This window comes from Bos mutus, chromosome 21 (genome assembly GCF_027580195.1).
Source record: "Bos mutus isolate GX-2022 chromosome 21, NWIPB_WYAK_1.1, whole genome shotgun sequence".
NCBI classification, from domain to species: Eukaryota; Metazoa; Chordata; class Mammalia; order Artiodactyla; family Bovidae; genus Bos; species Bos mutus.
In genome coordinates, this window is record NC_091637.1 from 34709508 (window position 1) to 34715773 (window position 6266).

General features: G+C 42.2%; 1 non-coding gene across 1 annotated transcript; it reads right to left on the reverse strand.

Moving 5' to 3' along the window:
• Positions 1-832: 832 nt before the first annotated feature.
• Positions 833-904, reverse strand: TRNAW-CCA (transfer RNA tryptophan (anticodon CCA)). The gene has a single exon. It is a non-coding gene; the product is annotated as a tRNA-Trp (tRNA).
• Between the last annotated feature and the right edge of the window lie 5362 nt (positions 905-6266).

A 6266-nucleotide genomic window follows, 5' to 3' on the forward strand; every position in this document is an offset into this window, starting at 1 on the left:
AAGGCAGGAGGAGAAAGGGACAACAGAGGATGAGATGGTTGGATGGCATCACCGACTCAATGGACATGAATTTGAGTAAACTCCAGGAGTTGGTAATGGACAGGGAGGCCTGGCATGCTGGAATCCATGGGGTTGCAAAGAGTCAGACACGACTAAGCAACTGAACTGAACTGACAAGAGGAAATGGGCTTTCCTGGTAGCTGAGCTGGTAAAGAATCTTCCTGTAATGCAGAAGACCCCAGTTTGATGCCTGGGTCAGGAAGATCCCCTAGAGAAGGGATAGGTTACCCACTCTAGTTTTCTTGGGCTTCCCTGGTGGTTCAGACAGAAAAGAATCTGCCCACAATGTGGGAGACGTGGGTTCAATCCCTGGGTTGGGAAGATCCCCTGGAGGAGGGCATGGCAACCCTCTCCGGTATTCTTGCCTGGAGAATCCCATGAACAGAGGAGCCTGGCGGGCTGCAGTCCATGGGGTCACAAAGAGTCGGACACAACTGAGCGACTAAGCATAGCCCAGCACAAGGGAAAACAGAGCTTATGGAGGAGATAAGGGGAGGAAATTTAAAATGTATTCTGAAGCAAAGAGAAGAGCAGGAGAAACATTTTTGCCTTTGGGAAAGAAGAAAGTTGATTACAAAACAAGAATCCTAGTGGCCTGAGAGCTGATATTCAGAAGTTGGCTTGAAAAGCATCTTAAGGTTGAAAGTGAAGTTGCTCAGTCGTGTCCGACTCTTTATGACCCCATGGGCTGTAGCCTACCAGGCTTCTCTGTCCATGGGATTTTCCAGGCAAGAATACTGGAGTTGGTTACCATTTCCTTCTCCAGGGGATCTTCCCAACCCAGGGATTGAACCCAGGTCTCCTGCATTGGAGGCAGACGCTTTAACCTCTGAGCCACCAGGGAAGCCCAATCTTAAGGTTAGGTCTTCTAAAAGCAGAACCTGAGAAGGGGATTCTTGCACAAATGATATTAATGAGGGAGACCTTGCACGCGAAGCATGTAAGGAAGTGAGGGAAGCAGAATAGGGGAGAGGAAGCCAAGCAAGTATGTGGGTTTAGATGAAATATAGCCTCAGATGATAGAAATGAACCTTGGAGTTTGTTGTGGCCAGAAATAACACGTCCACCTCTGGCTGTGAGATATTGAGGGTGCTCTGTTTCCTCCCAGAAAGCTCTATTAGTATCCAGCAGCCACAGCCCAGACCTAGGAAAGGGATCTCTTTGTGACACCAGCAGAATCTGTTATAAGAGGAGAGAGAGCTTGCTCCTGGGGAAGCGTCAAATGGGTGAACCTGGATGGACCTGCAGTGAGAGACATCAGACAAGTGTGTAGGACTGCATGGAAGCTAGGTCTTCCTTTGCAGGCCACTCAGCTTTTACCTGATGTACCTCCTGTTCTCTGCATCAAGGAACTCTTTCAGTTGTTGCTCCCATACTGTGTGGTAGGACTGCATTCAGTTGCATTTAGAGCTTTGCCTGTTGGTGAACCAGCAGGACACATAGTCTCTCCCATAAGAGTAGGCTCAGTTCTCATCACGTTGCCCGTTGTTGATTTTCTTTAATGTCTAAGAGAAATGGGCAATTGATAACTTATGCTTGTAAGTGGGAGAAGGGGTGCTGAATTAAAGGAGCTCAGATGACCTTGGCATTGGAGAATGATTGACATCTACCTTCGGTTATTAACAGCTGGTCACGCAGCTCACTCTTCTAGAAATGCAGTGCCTCTAGTAAACAGAGTGGGAGAACACGGTGCTTGAGGCCCTAGGAGGTCTCATTTTCTCACATTTAATTTAAATCCTAGAGCCCACACACTGGGATTTATTGCTTAGAATGTCAGATACTTAAAACTAGGTTGAAGAAGAGATGCTAATAAGTTTGCTAAGCAGCTTCAGGCTGCTAACAGCAGGCCTGTCTCACCACCCCTCACAGATGGAATAGAAGATATCTATCTTCCACCACTGCTGAGAAGGGAGACGGGCTTAGATGAAGCTTTCTCCTCCCAGTGGACCAATACACAAAAGGGAGGAGAGGGAGACAAAGTCATTTCCTACTCTGGTCATGGGGTAATGTAACAAATACAACTCAATGACATGCTGATGGTACTTAGGTTTCTCTTTTTCTAGGATGTTAGTAAAGATGGCAAGACAATCTTGGAAATAGAGTTCACACAGACTGATTGGTAGGGAATCTATTTTCTGATCTTGGTTTTGTCTTCACCTGACTTTAAGGAAGTCACTAAACTTGTTCATGCTTCTGCTGCTCCATCATATCTTTGTGACCATTTGCTCATGTCTTTCTAAAGAAGGTATCAGATATAACTATTTTACAGTTCAATTGTTTTGCCAATGAGAAATGAGCTTGGGGTAGGTTTAGAACAAACCATTCTGAAGGCACCAGTCAAGATATTGTCATAATATAAAGCTGCCATTAGAAACAGTGAGACAGAAGCTTTGTCAAACTGCTTAATTGGTCAATCTTGTAAAATAATTCAGTTCATTGGGAAAAGAAAATAATTACCTAAGTTACTATTATGGGGCTTCCCACGTGGCTCGGTGGTAAAGAACCCACCTGCAATGTGGGAGACATGGATTTGATCCCTGAGTCAGGAAGACCCTCTGGAAAAGGAAATGGCAACCCATTCCAGTATTCTTGCCTGGAGACTTTTATGGACAGAGAGGCCTGGTGGGCTACAGTCCATGGGGTCACAAAAGAGTCAGACACGATGTAAAGATTAAACAGCAAGAAGTTACTATCATATAGACAAGTATGTCTCAAAATTATTTAACTAGTTTTTAAAATTTTTTTACTAATTTTGTTTGCATCAAGTAAACTTTTCAGAAAATATTTCAAAATGTATGTTTATAATTTAATTTTTATCTCTTCATTTTAGAAGTAGTCAAATATCTAAAGAAATTGTACATGTGCTTCATATATGGGTCTGGAAGTTCCCCTGGAAAGGGGATAGGCTATCTACTCTAGTATTTTTGGGCTACCCTGGTGGCTCAGTTGGTAAAGAATCTGTTTGCAATGCAGGAGACCTGGGTTTGATCCTTGGGTTGGGAAGATCTCCTGGAGGAGTGCATGACAACCCACTCAAGTATTCTTGCCTGGAAAATCCCCATGGACAGCGGAGCCTCCCGGGCTGCATTCCATGGGGTCACAGAGTCAGACACAACTGAGCAACTAAGCACAGCACATACTTAATAATAGCAATTCTAAAACTATGAACTTCAAAATTGCATTATTATTTAATTTATTCTCAGAACTTCACTTTATAAAAGATCATATAGGCAGGTAGGTATGTGCTTTCAGAGACATGAAATGATAAAGCCCTAGGGATATGTGCTAATATTTGCTCTCAAATTGTCTCAGTACTTAATATAAATTGCATAAACTGTACTTTGCCTTTTTTTGGTTCTTTTCATTAATCTACCACCTTTCTAGAAATATCAAGGGAATATGAACATGAGAAAAAATAAGCAAAGTCTCCGATTCATTCACCAGTTGTTTGGATTTAGTTATTAATTTTTTTTTTCTTAGACTATTTTTATTTTTCTTCTTAACATTCTTGAGTTTTCCTCTTTGGTTTTGTCTTTTGTCTTCAAACAGTCTTAGGAGGTAGATTAGGGAGGATGCTCTCAATGCCATACTCATCTCAATGCCATGTATAGCTGTGAAGCATTTCTCAGATTACCAATTTATATTTAAGAGCTGACCCACAAGGGACGTCCAAGAATACTGGAGTGGGTAGCCTGTCCCTTCTCCAGCGGATCTTCCCAACCCAGGGATTGAACCGGGGTCTCCTGCATTGCAGGTGGACCTTTACCAACTGAGCTATCAGGGAAGCCCCAGTTTATATTTAGGATCTCATTTAATCTTCCAGGAAATCTGTGAATTTGGTTTGTTGTTGTTCAGTCGCTAAGTCATGTCTGACTCTTTATGACCCCATGGATTGCAGCACCCCAAGCTTGTCTGTCCTTCACCATCTCCCAGAGGTTGCTCACACTCATGTCCATTGAGTCGGTGATTCGATCCAACCACCTCATACTCTGTTACCCCCTTTTCCTTCTGCACTCAGTCTTTCCCAGCATCAGTCTTTCCAGTGTGTCAGCTCTTCACATCATGTGGCCGAAGTATTGGAGCTTCAGCTTCAGCATCAGTCCTTTCAGTGAATATTCAGAGTTGATTTCTTTTAGGATTGACTGGTATGATCTCCTTGCCATCCAAGAGACTCTCAAGAGTCTGCTCCAGCACCATGATTCAAAAGCATCATTTCTTTGGCACTCAGCCTTCTTTATGGTCCATCTCCCACATCTGAGAGATGGCTTCCCTGGTGGCTTAGACGGTAAAGCATCTGCCTACAATGTGGAGACCTGGGTTCGATCCCTGGGTCGGGAAGATCTCCTGGAGAAGGAAATGGCAACCCACTCCAGTACTCTTGCCTGGAAAATTCCATGTACGGAGGAGTCTGGTAAGCTACAGTCCATGGGGTCGCAAAGAGTCAGACACAACTGAGTGACTTCAATGTCAATGTCTCACATCTGTACATGACTACTGGAAAAACCATTGCTTTGACTATGCGAACCTTTGTCGGCAAAGTGATGTCTCTGCTTTTAAATATGCTGTGTAGGTTTGTCATAGCTTTCCTTCCAAGGAGCAAGCGTCTTTTAATTTCATGACTGCAGTTACTGTCCACTGTAGTTTTAGTGTGAAAGTGAAGTCACTCAGTGGTGTCCAACTCTTTGCAATCCCATGGACTATAGCCTACCAGGCTTCTCTGTCCATGGGATTCTCCAGGCAAGAATGCTGGAGTGGGTTGCCATTTCCTTCTCCAGGGGATCTTCCAGACTCAGGGATTGAACCTGGGTCTCCTGCATTGCAGGCAAATGCTTTACCCTTGGAGCCAGCAGTATTTTTGGTAGCATAAAAATTTATTATTCTATATCTAAATACAGAAGACAAAGTACAGTATTGACTATTCCATAGAGATCAACTCATAGAGATAACTTTAGAGAGTAACACATGATGAATGCCTACTAATGCCTACAGATTACTCGAGAGTCCATTTTGCCAGTTTGCTCGCTTTTCTTCCCCATTTTTGAGTTACTTTCCCATTTATTTAAAGTTTTTTTTTCTTTATTAGGTAATACTTGGTACTTACAAAGCAGCAGTATGAAATATACATGATTATGATGCATAATAAAGTGAACACCATGAACTCAGCTGCTGTATAAGCCCTAGAACAACACAGATGGAGTTTTTCTATTTATGTGGTCCTCTTAGCCTCTGCACCCCACCCGCCTCCCATCCAGAGATAATGATTATTTTAGATATTTTGGTATTTCTCTTTTAGTTTAAAATAACCTGTGTAGGTATTCCTCCATAATACATTGTTTAGTTTTCCTTCACAAAAATGATAACACAGATTATAATCTTATATGATTTGTTCTTTTCATTAAGCTTTATGTTTAAAGATGCATCTCTTTGAAGTTTCATTTGATATAGTTTATTAATTTTTTTTTAGCACAATGAGGCTACTACACACAGGTTTAAACAGACAGGAATGTGGACTCACAGCAAAACAAAACAGGAAAGGTGGGTGTGGGGGTATCAGAACTGAAGAGGGGAGAGTGAGAGCAAGGAAAGGGAAGGATTTTTTCTTTCTTCCTATTTCTTTAAAATACCAGCAAAAGAAAACACACAACCAGTGTTTGTTCCCAAGTAGAAACATAAATAGGGCAGAACCGAATACCCTGTTCTCTCTTCCAAAGACACTTTAGACATTTCTGTGAATTTTCTTAATCATTTGTTTATCCATATCCTTGTCAGTGAGCTCTTGGAATAGTGAACATTTTTCATGTGTATAAACAAAGATGTTCATACACATGAAAGATAAAATTATGCTTGCCTGCAAGGGCTTCTCTGTAATTTTTCTAAGAGCACTATCATGTAATATGCATATATTCACCTTAGCAGGTCATGGCATAGTACTTCCCAAAGCAGTTGTTACAATTCGCACTCCTACCAGAAGTGTCAAAGAGTTGATCGACATCACTGCCACCTTTTGATATCACCATACTTTAACCACCCCCCCCTTTTCATTTTCTGTCTTGTGGGTTTATATGGTGTGTTTTCTTGTGGTTTATGTCTTCTCTTCAATAGAAATAGGTTTCATTTCTTTTGAGTATCCCTGGTGGCTCAGACGGTAAAGTGTCTGTCTACAATGAGGGAGACCTGGGTTCGATCCCTTGATTGGGAAGATCCCC